Source organism: Vicugna pacos, chromosome 7, assembly GCF_048564905.1.
Source record: "Vicugna pacos chromosome 7, VicPac4, whole genome shotgun sequence".
In the NCBI taxonomy this organism is placed as follows: domain Eukaryota; kingdom Metazoa; phylum Chordata; class Mammalia; order Artiodactyla; family Camelidae; genus Vicugna; species Vicugna pacos.
In genome coordinates, this window is record NC_132993.1 from 64237737 (window position 1) to 64255757 (window position 18021).

General features: G+C 37.6%; 2 protein-coding genes across 4 annotated transcripts in view; both read right to left on the bottom strand.

Annotated features, from left to right (window-relative positions):
- CDK14 (cyclin dependent kinase 14) overlaps positions 1-3331 on the bottom strand; it is a 566062-nt gene extending 562731 nt beyond the window's left edge. For 2 of the 3 annotated variants that reach the window (XM_072965036.1, XM_072965035.1), the window contains exons 1-2: positions 3273-3331; positions 1397-1460 (exon numbers count right to left, since the gene is read on the bottom strand). The gene's annotated coding sequence lies outside the window, so the exon portion shown is untranslated. The remainder of the gene's footprint in view (positions 1-1396; positions 1461-3272) is intronic. The other variant, XM_031679679.2, reaches the window with a different exon arrangement.
- GTPBP10 (GTP binding protein 10) overlaps positions 1-18021 on the bottom strand; it is a 91609-nt gene that overhangs the window by 10981 nt on the left and 62607 nt on the right. Inside the window, exons 14-18 of the mRNA XM_006211852.4 lie at positions 17055-17101; positions 9977-10070; positions 8688-8781; positions 3273-3331; positions 1397-1460 (exon numbers count right to left, since the gene is read on the bottom strand). The gene's annotated coding sequence lies outside the window, so the exon portion shown is untranslated. The remainder of the gene's footprint in view (positions 1-1396; positions 1461-3272; positions 3332-8687; positions 8782-9976; positions 10071-17054; positions 17102-18021) is intronic.

Genomic DNA, 18021 nt, shown 5'->3' on the forward strand with positions numbered 1-18021 from the left:
AGTTTAGAAGCCTTCATTTGCCCTAGGCATTTTGAGGTCCTGGGAATGTCTTAACAGAGTAAAATATTTTTGTAAAATTAACAAAAGGAAGATTTTTAAAGAGGGTCCCCAAATTCCATAAGCTTCAGGCCCTACAACACCTAGATCAACTCCTGATCATTTTACTAATCTGAACTATAAGAAACTGTCTTTGTAGTATGTCACAGAATGACAAATCTAGAAATTTCATATGGTTCAACTAATACACAAAATTTTGGTGACTCATAAAGGGGAAAATCTCTAATAACCAATAGCAGAGTTACCAGGTCGAAGAGTCCCCAAAAATGTTTTAATAGATACAATCAGATTGCCTTCTAAAAAGTTTGTATACTCAGTCCCTCCAACAGCAAATAAATGTACACATGTCCATTACAACAATGCGTGTTAACCAGCATGACTACACACTTTCTTTTGCCCAAGATAGTCCTGTTTTATACCTGTTCTCCCAGTATAATTATTCATAGCGTTCCTTTTTACTCTCAAAACATTCCCAGTTTGAATGATAGATGGCCTTTGCAGTGTCACTGATCTTTTAAATTCTAATCTCTCTCCTGGAGATCATTCTGGCCTGTAGGAGGCCTGCAGGCTTCTGAAAGTTACCTGCATTCTCCCTTCCCTCCCTCCTTATTAACCTGGACCGACTACTTTAGGAGATATAGAATGACGGAGCTTGTCTCTAGTCAGAGACTTCCTTTCTGTTTAGGTGGATGTAGGAGATGGCAATAAAAGTATGCCTGTGTGTTCATCCTGTTGAAAGTCAAGCACCTGTGTGTGCACGCACACACACACACACAGCCAAATTAGTAACTGTTTTAATTCAAGTGACAGTCCCTAGCTGATCACCATCCAACATGCCAGAGATTTTGGTAAGAGGGTCCCAGCAATGGATGAGGGGTGGGCAGGGTGACTGTTACACGCTTCCAAGGGCTGGGATTCTGTGACTCCAGCAGTAACAATTAACGTTTACCGAGAACTTCCCGAGTGTCAGGGGAATTCTAAAAATTTTTCCTGTAAAATCTCATTTTGTCCTCAGAGCTACTCATTGATTTAATCACTATTACTAGAGAATATTAACAAATGAGTAAAGTAAGGCACAGACAGATTAAGTTAGTTGTCCAATAGTACGTACTTACTAAATGAAGCCTAGATTTCAACTAAGGCAGCCTGACTAAGGAGCTGTTATTGCTCCATTTTCTGCTCCCTTCCATTACATGCTTTAGGCATTGAAAATCAGTTCACATTATACAGATCTGATTTCTGCTTACCTTCTTAATTCTGATTGCATTCTGGAAAGTTGCTTAATAAGAGGTGGGGGAAGTCATGCAAAAAATCCATGCAATAAAATTTGAAAGCTTACCATTGAAAATTTCCTTCTTCTCTCTCTGGATGATCTATCTTTTCAGTTATCTATTCATCATACTCTGTGCAAAGAAAGAATCAATTTACCTTGTCAAAGTCTTTCTAAGGAAAGTCAGTGATGATTTACCTAATTTAAAAAATGCTAAACACAAAATATTTATAAAGAATCATATGATTTCCATTCTGAGATTTTACTATTACTGCTATTTTAATACTTAAGGCTTAAGTGACTTAAGGTATTATCACCTTGGGTATGAGTTTAACAAAGAGAAGAAGTCCAAATATTTGATAGTGACCACAAAATTAGTTGTCTCTGGTGACAGAAAACCTGTGGCTGCTCAGTGAATCCCTAATCCCAGCAAATCATCTTCTGAATTCATTTTCTAGGCAAGTTTGGACCAAGGACCAACAGAGGTGATATTACCACCACTCCTGGAAAATAACTCTGTGGGTGAGGGGCATCTTGGTCAAATAGTGCATAACATATAACGTTTTCCAGGTTCTGTATTTTCCTCCTCCACAAGTTAGAAGTCTAAACAGACTTGTCTATTGTCTTGAATAAACACTGATAAGACTATCACATGCAAAAAGGGTACCAGTAAACTTTCAGTTTGTAAGTCCAAAGGACACTCATGACTCTCTCCCTCCACATTCAGACCCTCCTCTCTTGATCTCTATGACACCATTGTCTTCCACTTCTCCATCTTCTCAATTCCTCTTGAAGAATCTTGTTTCCTTTATTCAACCTTTTGATATAGGCAATCCCCTGGGCTTGAGATTTTTCTCCTTGGTGAAAATAATACTGCTTTGTGAATTTGATTACATTTTATTTCTTACAATGAATCTAGTGTAACTCAAACTGTGAATAGATAACTATTTCTACCCAAAAGGAATAAACATTCAACTCTGTGTTCTTTTCAAAGCATTTCTCCTGGCCCAGTTTGTTGTAGAATTTAAGATGGAAGGAAACAAGTTGAAATGCCACATCATTCTCTGCAGTCCTCTGTTTTGATTTCAACCCCAGGAAGTAGCAATTACCCTGCACTTCAGCTCCTCCTCTCAAATAGCTTTTTGAAATAGTTCATGATCGTGTTACCACCAAAACAATTTCTACATAACAAGATCGCGGAGTTGGCGATGGCATGCGTACATGCTTGACAGTACATCCTTGCCCCTATAAGGTTCACCCCGCTTCTCATTCAGATTCAGTATCATGTCCCGGAGACCCAGAGAAGCATAGTAACCTGGATGTCCCCCAAAGTTATTTTTAATGGAAATTATAAAGGACCTTGCAGTACTCTTTCCTCAGTCCATGGTCCAGTAACCAAGGTGAATAAAGGGGCCACGTTTCTGACTTCAGTTGGAGTCCCAGGTTCTAGGCCTGGGCAGAGGAGTGGGAGGATCTGCTCAGGTGCTGCGTGTAATGAACTGGAGGAAGTTAAGATTTGAGTCCTGGGTGAGAGGGAGCCCTGTAAGTAAGGGAAGGTTTAAAGACTCAAGCTGAAAATAATGGATAGTGGGTCAGCCAACTAGTTAAGATGAAATGAATTGATTTGGGGAAAATCTTCAAGGATTTCTTAAGGCAAAGTTAATCTGTTGTTGAGTTGCTTTTGTGGAGTGGGAGTTGGGGGAATTGGGAAAGCTTTTAATATCCAATTTAGGTTGGAAATTTTAAACTCTTCTCTATCAATATACTGGTTTTTACCCACCCTAGACTAGCTACGGATATTATAAGAATGGGTCTTAGAAATGAGAACAATGTTTCCTACTCATACTTTAATTTTGATGCCTCAAATACATATAAGGGGAAGACTTCCAGCTGTGAGTTACTGAAAGAGTCTGAAACATTTCATCTAATAAAGTAAAACACTTGCCAGGACCACTCCCACGAGGAATGTAAATTGTGCGTCTTCCAGCAATACGGACTTGAGTCCTGTTCAAAATGATGGTAAATTTAGAATTAGTGAGGTTTATTTTCAGAATAGTTAAAGCTATTGGAATTATTTTATCTCATTAGATAGATTACATTTATGCAATTTTTAAATCACCATTGCTTTATTACATTAAATTCTCCTTTTATTTATCTACCAGGAGAATTAAAGTGTTTGATAAAGAATAACACAGTTAAAATAAATGAAATATCATTTAAAATATCAGTAAGTTAGCAATAGAATTACCAATTGCTTATTTTATTCTCTATGTCCCCTTAGTGGGATTTAAGCTCCATGAAGGCAAGGATTTATCTTTCTTGTTATGATTATATCCTTAGTGACAACCACACCACTTAAGGCATAATCAATACTCAGTAAATATTTACTGAAATAGATGAGAGTCAAGGAAGTACTGAATGTATGAACAGTTAAACATTTATGCTCTCCACCATTTGGAATAAGACAAATTCCTCTAACAGAATGCAGTTCCCATGGAATTAACAAGATCTAGGACATCTCTAGAAGAAATCGAAAAAGAAGAGATGGAAGATGAATGGCAGAGCTAGACCAGGACTGAAGACAAGTGTTGTAGCCTATTTGCAGAGAGGCTTCAGGGTTTTCCTTTTAAACTGCAAAAGCTTCTATAATGAATATTTGCTCAGGCTCCTATTCCCTTAGGGGTATGATTTGCTACATTACTCATAAGCACTATGCAAAAAAATTGATGACACTTCTAAGAGACCAGGATCCCGGGAAAAAATTATAATAAAAAGAAAAAGCAATGTTTGCCACAGCCTCTTGCCACAAATTCAACGTACCCTTATTGATTCTTCCTTCTGGGTATATTTTTGTTCTAGATGTAAAGGATAAGGAATTAACTTCCATATTACCCTTTCCTTTATCTTTATATAGTAATAAGGAAAGGGCATAAAGTCTCAAAGCCAGGTAAATACAAAGTCCTAGATAAAGTAGTGGTCTTAACTAAGCAAACAGAACATTTGGCCAACCTGTATTTTTTCACATAGGCACATTTTACTTACAGATGGGCCTATTACTGTGCATCTACCTTATCTATGGGTATTTATATCTTGTCTGTGTGTCCTTCTTGAAAAAAGCATATAATCTGAAGAAAGAAAATAATACTGTGTTAGCCTGAAGAAGAATGGAGACAAATAAACTTCTCAACATGTATGGACTATGAAAATACTTTCCAGAGGAGCAGCAAGATGGTGGAGTAGAAGGACGCTCGTAGCTCACCCTCTCCCACAAATACACCGAAACTCATATCTACGGACCCACTCAGCCAACCAGAGCACCTGCCCAACTCCGACAGAACATCACCCTCTTTGAAAGACAAAGATGCCAAAAATCTGGTAGGAGAAAAGGAAAAAAGAAAGAAGAAAAAGCAAAACAGTGTGGGACCAGTCCCGCGGGAAGGGAGAGGCAAAGGAGGAATAGTGCTTGTTTGCTGGGTCTCCCCACTCCAACGGAGAGGACAATGGGACGGAGGGGGAGCCTCCGAGTGTCAGATCTGCCCTGAGCACCCCTTGACTGACAGAACTAAGTTAAATGGGCACAAAGGGTCCCCGCGACACCCAGCCCGAGACGCGAACTGGCAGCTGGGACCAGGACAGGCTGCCCGAGCCAGGCGGAGGACTGGGGTGGCTGCACTGAGGCAGCCCCAGGGGACTGCAGGGTGCTGCGCACCGTGGCTGGGAGGGGATACAGAGCAGAACCACCTCAGTCTCCCATAAATTGAGAAAAAAGCAAAGCAACAAAGCTGGTGTGCCCTGGGGGGAGGGGCACCACAGCCTTTGTCTCCTCAGACCCGCGGCACCATTACTGGTGTTTCTCGTGAGAAGAGAGGCGGGGTGCAGCCATAGCCACCATCTCCTCCTATGTGCAGCACCCAGGTGGGGGCGGGGTGGAGACCTGAATCTGCACCCAGGGGCTCCGCAACCTCCTAGGCAGGACTGAGACTTGCTTACAGCCTGAGGCAGATAGGATCTTTCTTCTCTAGCACCTCAGAGAACTCGTGCCACCAAGACAAACAAGGAGCTGAGATTTGGCACAGAGCAGGGGCAGGGCTGTTCCGCAGTCTTCCCAGAGCCTGCGTATGGAGCACCAACCCAAGGAGGAGCAGGCAGCTGCACAGAGCAGTGGAGCAACCAGTTCCCTGGCAGGAACGCAGCACCTGACCATGGTGCTGGGAGGGGACACGATTGGCCCACCTGTCCCGTCGGAGCACAGCATCTGACTGTGACATCGGGTGGGGGAGTGACCCACCTGCCCACCAGCCACAATGCCAGAGAGATATGAGCAATAGGAAGAAGCAGAGGAACCATTCCCAATTAAAAGATCAAGAGAAATCCCCTGAAAGCACAATCAAGGAAATAGACTTTGATGGCCTACTAGATCAAGATTTCAAAAAAGGAGTGATCAAAGTACTGAAGGAATTAAAAGAGTGTTTAGAGATATAAAATATGTCAAAAATGAAATAAAAGCTATAAAGAAGAACCAAGTAGAATTAGTAAACTCACTTGCTGAGATGAGAGGTGACCTAAAGGCTGTGCAAAGCAGACTAGATAATGCAGAGGAACGAATAAGTGACCTAGAAGACAGGACAACAGAAAGCACCCAATCAGAACAGCTGAGAGAAAAACAAATAAAAAACAATGAAAATAACATAAGGGACCTATTGGATAATATAAAGTGTGCCAATCTATGCATAATAGGGGTTCCATAAGGGGAAGAAAGAACAAAGGGATTGAAAAGGTATTTGAAGAAATCATGGATAAAAACTTCCCAAACCTGAAGAAGGAATCAGATATCCAAGTACAGGAGGCTCAGAGGGTCCCAAACAGGAAGGACCCAAACAGACCCACACCAAGACATATGACAATCAAGATGGCCAGAGTCAAGGATAAAGAAAGGATCCTAAAGGCAGCAAAAGAAAAATGAAGAGTGAGTTAAACGGGAACCCCATAAGGCTCTCAGCTGATTTCTCTACACAAACACTACAGGCCAGAAGGGAGTGGCAAGATATATTCAAAGTCCTGAATGAAAAAAGATGTAGCCTAGGATACTCTATCCAGCAAGGTTATCCTTTAGAATAGAAGGAGAGAGAAAGAACTTCACAGACCAGCAAAAACTAAGAGTTTAGCAACACTAAACCCATGCTAAAAGAAATATTGGCAAGTCTACTCTAAATAGAAAAGAAGCAAGATGCTACAAAAATGAGAAACTCATAACTGGAAAGGTGATAACTACCATGAATTACAAAAAAGAATAAACACAAAATTGTAAAAGAAGATACCTAAATCATTAAGAATGGGAGAGGGAGGCAAGGAAAGCCACTGTGGAAAACAGTATGGAGATTCCTCAAAAGACTAGGAATAGACTTACCATATGACCCAGGAATCCTGCTCCTGGGCATATATCCAGAAGGAACCCTACTTCAAAATGACACCTGCACCCCAATGTTCATAGCAGCACTATTTACAATAGCCAAGACATAGCAGCACTATTTACAATAGCCTAGATGTCCATCAGAAGATGACTGGATAAAGAAGAGGTGGTATATTTATACAACAGAATACTATTTAGCCACAAAAACCGACAACATAATGCCATTTGCAGCAACATGGATGTTCCTGGAGAATGCCATTCTAAGTGAAGTAAGCCAGAAAGAGAAAGAAAAATACCATATGAGATCACTCATATGTGAAATCTAAAAAAAACAAAACAAAACATAAATACAAAATAGAAACAGACTCATAGACATAGAATACAAACTTGTGGTTGCCAAGGGGGTGGAGGGTGGGAAGGGACAGACTGAGATTTTAAAACATAGAATAGATAAACAAGATTATACTGTGTAGCACAGGGAAATATATACAAGATCTTGTGGTAGCTCACAGCAAAAAAAAAAAAAGTGACAATGAATATATGTATGTTCATGTATAACTGAAAAATTGTGCCCTACACTGGAATTTGACACAACATTGTAAAATGACTATTACTCAATAAAAAAAGTTTTAAAAAAGTAAATACTTTCCATATCTTCTATGAACTGCTTTTGAAAAAGTTACTTGAGAATATACTCCAGCAAAAGGGAAAAAAAGTGAATCATTAAAAAAGGGAAGGTATGGGATCCAAAAATTTCTAACTCAGTAGAGCAATGATATGAAACTAGTTTTTGTAAATTATAACAGGAAGTCAGGAATTTTAAAAGCATATAAGAAGAAAATGAATATATTTTACCAAATATTAGATGAACAATCATAGTGATGGAAATAGAGACACGTGTGTCCCATGTCCTTCTTGACAAGAAATAATGAAAGAAACTAAAAACTCTAAGAAATGCAAAAGATGTATAGGAAAGTCAACAATGTAAACATGAAACAAGCTGAAATATATCATGATTTTGAGAAACGGAGAGTAAGGAGAGAGACTTCATTTGATCTTAGTACTAGGTAATTCCTTTTCAAGCAATACGTTAGTCACATAGAATTGCATTTCCTATTTCCACTTCAGTTCTTTTCTAAACAATATTTATACAATCACAATATGTTTTATTATTTTTATTAGTTAAAACATTTTAGATTCAAACTATAGAGTAAGGATTTCAAGATATAAATATAGCCACAGAACAGAGTCTTAGATATAAATATATCTACAGAACAGAATCTAAATATTATACACTTGACAAGGTCAAATGAGTGAGAAAACCTACAGAATTTAGGAGAAAGAGGGAGGAGAGGATAGATAGAAGCATAGGGTTCCAAATTTTCTTGTCTTCAATACTGAGAGAAGTATTGATGGATAGAGAAACAGAAGGCTAAATAGGTTACTCAAACTCAGAAAGATAACCAACAGCAGAAATATTAGGCATCTTAAGAGCTAATAATGAACGACAATAGTTACAATTCAAAAATAGCAAAATAATGTTATCCCCTAGCAGCAAAATAACAAAAAGATATGGATAGAGCAAGATAAAATTTTCAGCTTTCATAATGGGGAGTCAATAGATAATATTTAAAGTTAATAAATCATGAAAAGGAGATATAACCATATTGTTCAAACACATGGAGGTAATCAGAAGTAGAAAGAACTACAAACAGAACCATACTAAAGAGATTACTTTTGGAGAGGAGGTTTCAGAGGTGGAATGCGGAGTGGGAAAATTAAACTTTTCATTTTACAATTTCCTGTACTTTTTGAAATTTTTTCCATATCATATGGATGCATACATTATTTTTATTACATAAAAAAGGCAAAACATGTCCTGATTACTAGCTTAGCATTCTCTCTAATATATCTCAAAGTGCATTCTTACTAAGGGTAAAATGAACATACGTCTGAAGGTAATGGTGATAGATGCAGCTATGCCAAATGAATGCTATAATTACTATTGCAAGGAGTAGAAGCATCAGCATTCCAAACATGTCAACTGAAACGTATAAAAAGAAATACACTTCAAGTTAATGAAAGTTAATTATTTCTTATATTTTCATCATTTCTCATAGCATGCAGTGTGATTCTTAAATACAAATTCACAGGTCATTATTAAAATGATACAGTAACATACATCATATATTCCAATAAAACTACCATTAACACAACAATCACTAAGATTTGAAAATAGTCTAGATTGCTAAAAAGAGGTAATATTTAATGTCCCTTATCTCCAAATTGGTGAACAATTAGGCCATTGGCTTATTTTTTCCTTTATTTTATCTCTAACCTCATTCCAGGCAATATCTCAACAGAAAAAAATAGACTCCTCAGGTTGCTATTTCTGTGAGGATACAGTTAGCAGCAGGGGATGGTGTGTTGTTTGAGTTTCAGGAGTTCCTTATCAAAGAGATAACCAATGCTTGCTGGGAAAGCAGATTTCTAACTATCACTTGTAAACTTTATCCCCTCTCAGGACTATTTAACTTATCAGCCTGGTGGACCTGTAAAATGAAACCCGACAGGCAGAACATGGAGTAGGAGACTAGGATTGCCCATTCAGACTAAATACATGAAGTGTCACTTGCTTATGTAAGTTCTTTGCTACAAATAATTATGATTTAAATTTATCTGTTAGTACCTGGAGAAAACATGGACTTGAGAGCAAAATTCATATTTTTTTCACTTCCATTAAAAAAATAAAAATACTACATTACAGATATAATTTAAAGATTATTTGATGATTGAGATGAGTTCAGGCCTAGGGAGTTATTGTTGGCAATTCTCAATATTGAACACATTAGCTGAAGAAATATAAGTTACAGTAATGCTACTGGGATCAATATGGCCTCACCTCAGGACTAGCTAATTAGAAACTCCTGGAGTTCCTAAAACAACTGAAGAACACAAACCTCCCTTCCATGGGTTATGGTTATCATACATCAGAGTACTTTAGAGATGAAATTTAAAGTATCTAACAACTGGTATGATAAGGCACCCACCAATCAGAATGAATGCTGACCTAGTTTGAACCAACACTGGCTGGAAACAACCAGTATCAGTACTGAATAGACTTGTTATATTTTCATAAAGCAAATATAATAATTTATCATCCTTCAAATGTAGCAAATTACTAGCATTTAAAAGTCAATTGAAAAAAGTACATACAAATTCAAATAAAGACAACTCACCACGACAGTTTAACCAAAATATAGAAATGAATCGACAGTTGAAATATGGAAAACAAAACTTTTTGCAAGCCCTTTCTTCACTGCACCAAAAACACTGTATTTGAAAGAAAAAAATAAAAGCACTGACCAAGATATAATAATCACAATCCCAGTAAGTTTCTAGTACTAGTTCAATAATTGTTCAGTATAAAACTGCCATCATCACCATCATCATTATTTTATTATTATCTGTAGTAGATGCTGTTGGTGGTCTGCCCAGACCCCTTTACCAGGCCCGTGCACACAAACCCAGCTGTAGTGAGTGCTGACTGCCAATGGCTCAAGCTGCCATTTTTCTTGACATTCTTAACCACCTTGCCTGTGAAGTTACTTCCACCTCTGTCAGTAATTGGCCAGTATATGGGGCTCCAAGCAATAGGCATCCTTGCCTCAAGGCAGGCATAATTCTGCTATGGAACTTTTTGCCCAGGGCTGTCCACAGTTCAGGCCAAATGTAGTGTTTAGCTGAGATCACATCTTTGCTTGTTTCCTGTCCCTTAGTTTCCCTAAATCCCTTACTCCTTCATAGAATTTTGCTGAACAGCAGTCACTCAAGAAATCAGATGTACCTGAATCCCTTTCTCAGGCTCTGTGGTTAGAGAACTAAAAACCTAAGACACTATTTCACAAAGCAGTCATAAGGACTTCAGTAGATAGGTTTTTATTTGTGTTTTTCAATCCCCTCTCTTTTTCTAACACTTTCCCGTCCCCCTTGTCTGCAGCACTCACACTTTCCTCTGGGGATTCCTCTTCTATTACACGTGGGCCTGGTGCTGCTGTCAACCTGCCTTGCTTTACCCCCTCCCTACTTCTGTTCACTGGTAGTCAGAAAAACATGTGGAAATAGGAAAACTGAATTTGAAGACCCTTGCTGAAGTAAGCAAAAGCAAGGTAGAAAGGTGGCAAGCATTGTGGGAGATAAGACTAGAAACTGGAAGAGTTAAAAAAAAAAAAATGAGGACAGAGTGGTGAAAATGGCTGTCACTTCCACAGGGCAGGCACCATTCTAAGCCATATATTTATTTTTATATATATATATATATATATATATATATATATGTATATATATATAAACTCACTTGATCCTCATGGCAGCCCTACAAGTTGGGTACTGTTATGTCCACTTTAGAGAGGAGGACAATAAGGCACAGAGAAGTCAATTGACTCACATAAGGTCACACATCTAGCAAATAGGGGAGCTTAGGTTCTAACCTAATCAATTTGGTTCTATGCTGGTAAGCAATCTTATAAGATTGATTCCAGACCCCTCCCAATCACTACTTACTGTATATCCTGAAGCCATCAGGATATACATTCCAATGTAAAAAAATCACCCCTTAGACACTGTCTGAGAGCAAGAGATATATTATAGCCCAGCTTCTGTTTCATGTTAATCGAGACCAAAGGTCAGATGAAAGCAAGTTTAAGATTGAAGCCATTTAGGCTTAATGGGTCCTGTCCTCTTGGACTGTTGCTTAAAGACTGAGCTGCCAAGTCAAGGCCTAGATTCAAGGATTACAGCCCAGAGACTTCTGGCCTTGAAGGGAGGGCCATAATTGACAGTGACCTTGGGTAAATACCATTTTACTTGAGGGTTAGTTGTCTTATTCTGCCAGGAGCATTTTTTAAAATGTAGGAATGCGGAAAATAGAATGTGCACTTCCTGAATGGTCAAAGGGTGAAAATACAGCAGCCTAAGGGAGTTTATCTTTTTACTCTCTGTCTGCCCAGCTTGTGTCACCATCCTCCTCCTTTCTCTAGTAACCACACTTTCTTTCCTTTGCAGACCTATTCCCCAGCTTTATGGATTCTGCAGCTGTCAGTCAGCTGTGCCCCACCACTTTTCTCCTCCTGGAATCATCTGACCCAGGCAGTAGCACTAAGAGTAGCCCATCCCTCCGGCCCAGTAACTAGGGCTGGACTGTACATAAGACTCAAATAGAGTCAACCAGAATCTTCTGTGGAATTGAATGCAGACATTGGGAGAAACCTGCTGGGAGGCAGCCTCTTCCCTAGATATATGGAGAACACCAATTTGCCACAGAAAAAAATGAGGAAACACACCGATGGAGACAGAGCTGGGAGGTGAAAAGAGAGAGGAGGTGGAAATAACATGCTTTAAGGTTCAGCTGTGCATGAAATTAGGGCCACCCTGGACTTCTCAATTTTGTGAGTCAATAATTCTCTTTTTTATTAAATTAGTTTGAGTTGGGTTCCTGTCACTTGCCACAAAAAAAATTTGACTAATTCCTTAACTAAGTCTAAAAAATCTTCAAAGAGCAGAACTTCGCATTACTCAGAGGAACAGTACAATATATTCAACATCCCTAAATTGGTAATGCATAATTGAAGACAAATTACATGAATTTTTTTCTTGTAGCTAAGGAAGGAACCCACATAAATACAAAGCCATACCAACCTTAGACCCTTAAGAGAGTGCCTTGTAACTTATTTATTGTAAACCTAGTAGTTGTACCTTTTAATCCCAATCACCTGCTTTGCTCTTCTCCCATCTCTCTCCCCTCTGGTAACCACTATTATGTTCTCTGGGAGTCTGTTTCTGTTGTGTTATATTTGTTTGTTTTATTTTTTTAGATTCTACAGATAAGTGAAAACATACTGTATCTGTCTGTCTGACTTATATCACTAAGCAGGTCCAATCAAATCATTATCCAGGTCCATCCATGTTGTTGCAAAAGGCAAAAAACCCCAACTTCATTCTTTGTTATGGCTGAGTAATATTCCATCACACACACACACACACACACACACACACACACACACACACCCCACACACATGCACACACACACCCCACATCTTCTTTATTTGTCATCTGTTGATGGGCACTAATGTTGCTTCCGTATCTTGGTCATTGTAAATAATGTTGCTATGAACATTGGGATGCATATATCTTTTTTAAATTAGTGTAATCAAAACAGTGTGATACCAGCACAAAAACAGGCATAGAGACTAATGGAACAGAATAGACAGCCAAGAAATAAACCCATGCACCTAGGATCAATTAGTCTATGACACAAAAGGGAAGAATATACAGTGGAGAAAAGACAGTCTCTTAAATAGTGTTGGTAGTAAATAATGTGGAATATCCATACAATAGAGTATTACTGAGCTATTAAGAGGAATGAAATTTTGGTACATGCTACAACATGGATGAACCTTGAAAATCTTATGCTAAGTGAAAGAAGCCAGTCACAAAAGGCCATATGTTGTATGCTTCTACTTGTATGAACTGTTCAGGATAGGCAAATCTATAAGACAGAAAGTGGATTAGTGGTTGCCAGGACCTGGGGGTATCTGGACAGAAATGAGAAGTGGCTGCTGGTAGGTATGGAGTTTCTTTGGGGGATGATGAAAGTGTCTGAACATTGACTATGGTGATAGATGTACTAACATGAATATATTAAAACCCATAGAATTGTACACTTTAAATGGGTGAACTGTATGCATGTAAATTATATGTCAATAAAGCTGTTATTAAAAAAATAAATGCTGTTGGAAAGACTGGACAGCTACATATAAAATAATGAAATTAGAACATTTCTCACACTGTATAAAACAAAAAGATTCAAAATGGATTTAAGACCTAAAGGTAAGACCTGAAACCATAAAACTCCTAGAAGTAAACATTATTTGGCAATACATTCTTTGACTTTGGTTTTTGCAATATTTTTTTGGATTTATCTCCTCCAGCAAGAGAAACAAAAGCAAAAGTAAACACACTATACCTAATCAAACATAAGAACTTTCACACAGCAAAGGAAACCATCAACAAAACAAAAGGACAACTACCGAATGGGAGAAAATATTTGCAAACAATATGTCAAATAAGGGATTAATATCCAAATATATAAAGAATTCATACAACTCAATATTTAAAAAAAAATTAAAAAATGGACAGAGGACCTGAATAGGCATTTTCCCAAAGAAGACATACAGAAGCCAACAGACACATGAAAAGATGCTCAACATCACTAATCATCATGGAAATGTAAATCAAAACCACAATGAGATATCACCTCACACCTATCAGAATGAATATTGTCAAAAAGACAAAAAAATAACAAGTGTTGGCGAGGCACGTGGAGAAAAGGCAAACCTCCTGCACTGTTGGTGGGAACGTAAACTGGTTCAGCCACAATGGAAAACAGAATGAATTTTCCTCAGAAAATTAAAAATAGAACTACCATATGTCCAGCAATTTCACTCTGTGCATTTAACCAAAGTTTGTGTTTTATCTTAATAAGAGGGATTCAACTGAATTATTTTGAGCTAAAGGTGACATGCTGAAAAGTGCTAATGTAATATAATGAAAAAGGCATCAAGAGGGACTGGAGGGACTTGGCGGGTAAGAAGTCTAGGATTGTTCCAGTTGAAAGAAAAGAATGGAAGGATTGATAGGACTTCATGAACTAAAGATAGAGAAAAAGGAAGAGAATGAAACCAAAGATTTCTAAAATTATACAGCTGGGAGAATGCTACCAGAAATAATAAAATAGTAAATAAAATGAGTTTCCTTAGGGAAGGAAAATGATAACTTTAGTTATAGAAAATTTGAGCTTGAGGTGATGAAATACTCCAGGAGGAAATGTCAATCAAGCAATTGTAGCTGTGACCCCAAGGCCTCCAGCCTATTAGATCTAAGGATGTGAATTTTGGATTTCCTCATTTGTAGGTACATAGCCTTTCAGAGTCCATGAAGGTAGGTGAGATGGCACCAGGGTACGAACACAGTATAAAAAAATGCATAGGAGTATGAGAAAGGATGAGGAAGAGGAGTTGGTAAATGAAAAACAGAGGTGAGAGAAGAAGTAGGGCAAGTGTAAAATGTAAAGTCAAGATCACCATGGAATGAGCAAGTTTCCAGAATGTGTGACTGATTTGAAAGGTCATTGCATTTAGTTGTGGAGAGTCTTTTTTTAACCTCTAAATCCGTTCGCTAAGGCTTAAATCAGATAGTGTGGTGAGGAAGCAAAGGTAGAATAAGGACTTTAGCTGCTAGAAAGGAATAACAAGGAGGTTTTGTTTTGTTTTTCCCATTTTGTCTGAACTCAGAAAGGAAGGAGCTAATGTAGAGAAATAGACTGAGTTGGTCACAGAGGGAACAGGGAAATGGGAAACGTTCTGAGTTTGTGAACATGTATGTGTTTTCGAGTATGATGCATGCATGGAGGTAAAGACTAAGGGATTAGCCTGGGAACTGAGAATGGACTTCCTAAGGGGAAAAGAGTGTAAAGACAAGACACCAAAATGGTTCAGAAGGGAAATAAGGAACTTGAAGCTGACAAATGGCCTTGAACTTCTCAAGGAAAATCAAGCTCCAGAAGGATGAACATGCTAATAGGAAGTAAGGTGTTGGGAATAGTTGCCTTGCAGAATAATCTATAAAACCAGTTCTCCACATTTTTTTTTCAGCTGAGAGACTCTTGACGGATGATATTCACATGTTCACTGGCACATTCAGATTTGGACCCATGACCCTGTCCACATTTCCCTACTCCATGCCTTAATACACACCTCCCCACACACACAATTTTTAGAAACATAAATATCAAAGTGGGCATCTCTGTTGGGTGTGAGGATGGCATTTATAAATGCATTTCACAAGCATGTGAGTAATGGTCATTTCCTATGAACTGTGCAATAAAAAAGGTAGGCTGTGGGAGATTAAAAAAATCCCACTGGGCTTGCTGTAACTTTATTCCTTTCTGCCCCAACCAATAATCCATATCAAGATGCAATGAATGGGAAAGATGTGATTATAAAGAAAACCTAGAATTTACTCTGTTTTTTTTTAAGTCAATTGTAAAACTCAGTCTTCTAATTGTCATTAGCAAAACAAATTACTTATGACAAATTTCATCTTTGTGATATCATGATTGAAAACTATCATTCCAAGAATTCAACAGTGATATGCACATGGTTCTGAATAGAATTAAAAGCCCAGATGAAGGTTAGTGCTAAGTTTCTTAGATAGAATGGTTTTTGAAATTTCTAATGGGAGAGAAGATATCAACAAAAATGTAATATTTTTCATATGCTGTGTTTATGAGTTGTGTGTTGGGGATAGTACTATAAAAGAGTAGCTTTTTACTTGTCTTTCATAAGAATGTTATGTTTGGATTTTCATAAGAATGTTATGTTTGGAAGGGTGTGGCCATTAAATTCACTTCTTAATGCACAGGGTTGAGGAAGTCAGGACACTGTGACACTGAGTGTGTCTGGGCCATTGCCAGTACGGAAGGAAGTCAGCAGGAACTGGGTGAAGAAGTCCATGAGCCCAGGGCCTCATTAAAGTGAAAGCGCAGCCTGGAGAAAGATAAAGTGAAAGCGCAGCCTGGAGAAAGATAAGGCACATAGGGCGGTACATCCAGATCACTATAACAGATAGCAGTCACTAGAGTGCACCCTTTCTAATGACTGATTTTGTGTCTTTATGTCTTTAGTGTTGTCAGTTTTCCAATACTGGTTAGAGTAGAACGGTTTTGTGAGGGTTGCCACAAAGCTCTCCATGGAGCAAGTAATACTATATCTCTCGTTACTTATGGCATTTCTGATTTTTCCCAAATTTGAAGCAAAGAACAATGATGTCAGAGGTCTAATCATCAGAGAAGGGGACCTTAGCACCATTGGGGTTAAAGAATAGTGTGTCATCCATTCTAGTCTTCAGGAAACAAAGTGGCAAGGAAATTTTCACTGCATCTCAAATGGATTATCTTCTCCTTGACTTACAAAAAATTCTTCCTGAAGTCAGGATAATTTTTTTCAAACAAAAAAATTGTTTTTGAAGTATAAGTTTCTATAAGGAAGCACATGTTTGCACTAAATTATTTCCTTTGTTTCTAGATTCTCAAAGAATATTTTGAAATGCAGAAATACATTTAATAACTGCTATTAGTCATTCCTATTATTTAAAAATTGTGTGAAACAAAGTTTAGCATGTCTTTTTAGACTACAACTATACATTGTGAGACATTATAACATTCCCAAGGTAATTTTCTCATATAAAAGTTAACTTACATTTTTATTTTCTGTGCACGATTCACAATTTATCTTCACAGAACATCCTACAAAAAATTAAGTACAAAAGTGTAAAAATAAAGCCTATTTATTGCTCAATTTTATATAAAAATGCATTTCATTAAGTCACTCCTGCTTCATGGCATATGTAACCATACGCTATACCCCTAGAGTTTTCCTTCATTATTTTCATATTTCTAGATACTTTCTCATTGGTACCATTTAAATCTTAACTCCTTCTTCTCTCTTGTTACTTGGAAAAAATATGAAATAGCATCATCCAACTTTGACTAGTCAAGTAAATTCTGACAAATAACTTCCAAAACACAATAAGGAAAAACAATTGGCAATGTAACTGTATATTTAAAACATCATACTTTAAAAACCTCTTTTAGTAACCCCTTTGTTATCCAGCATGGTTTTGCCAAGATAGTCCGGGTTAACTAGTTCTTTAAACATTTAAAAAAATAAATAAATTTTCTACCTTGTTTTGCCACAAAGCTTTAAAAACTTCCTCCAAATGAGGATTTTCATCATTCTTGTTTTGTGAAAAAATAAGCAATATAATTTATATTTGAAAGTTCTAGAATAAAAAATATGAGTTTGGAAAAAACATTTTGAGGGCTCTTTTTATTACTTCATCATCTCTGTAAAGTAAGTAGGATCTGGAATTAATACCCTAGTGGTCTTGTAATACAATAACAATAAAATTACTATTATTTTGGGAACAGGGTTCACAGACTTAGTAGAAGCATCAGATTTTTCTATTTAATTTCAAATTGTTTGACTGGATACAGATCTGATTTGGCTGGGGAAAAACAATCGTTTTTCAATCTAAGTTCTATTCACTATTACTTCCTCCTACCCAAAAGTATCCTTGAAGCCCCCAAGGGACAGTTGAATGGAGGAAAAGGCGAAGTAAAAGGGAAAGATTCTACTGCTTCCATTATGTTGGGAATATCTGGCT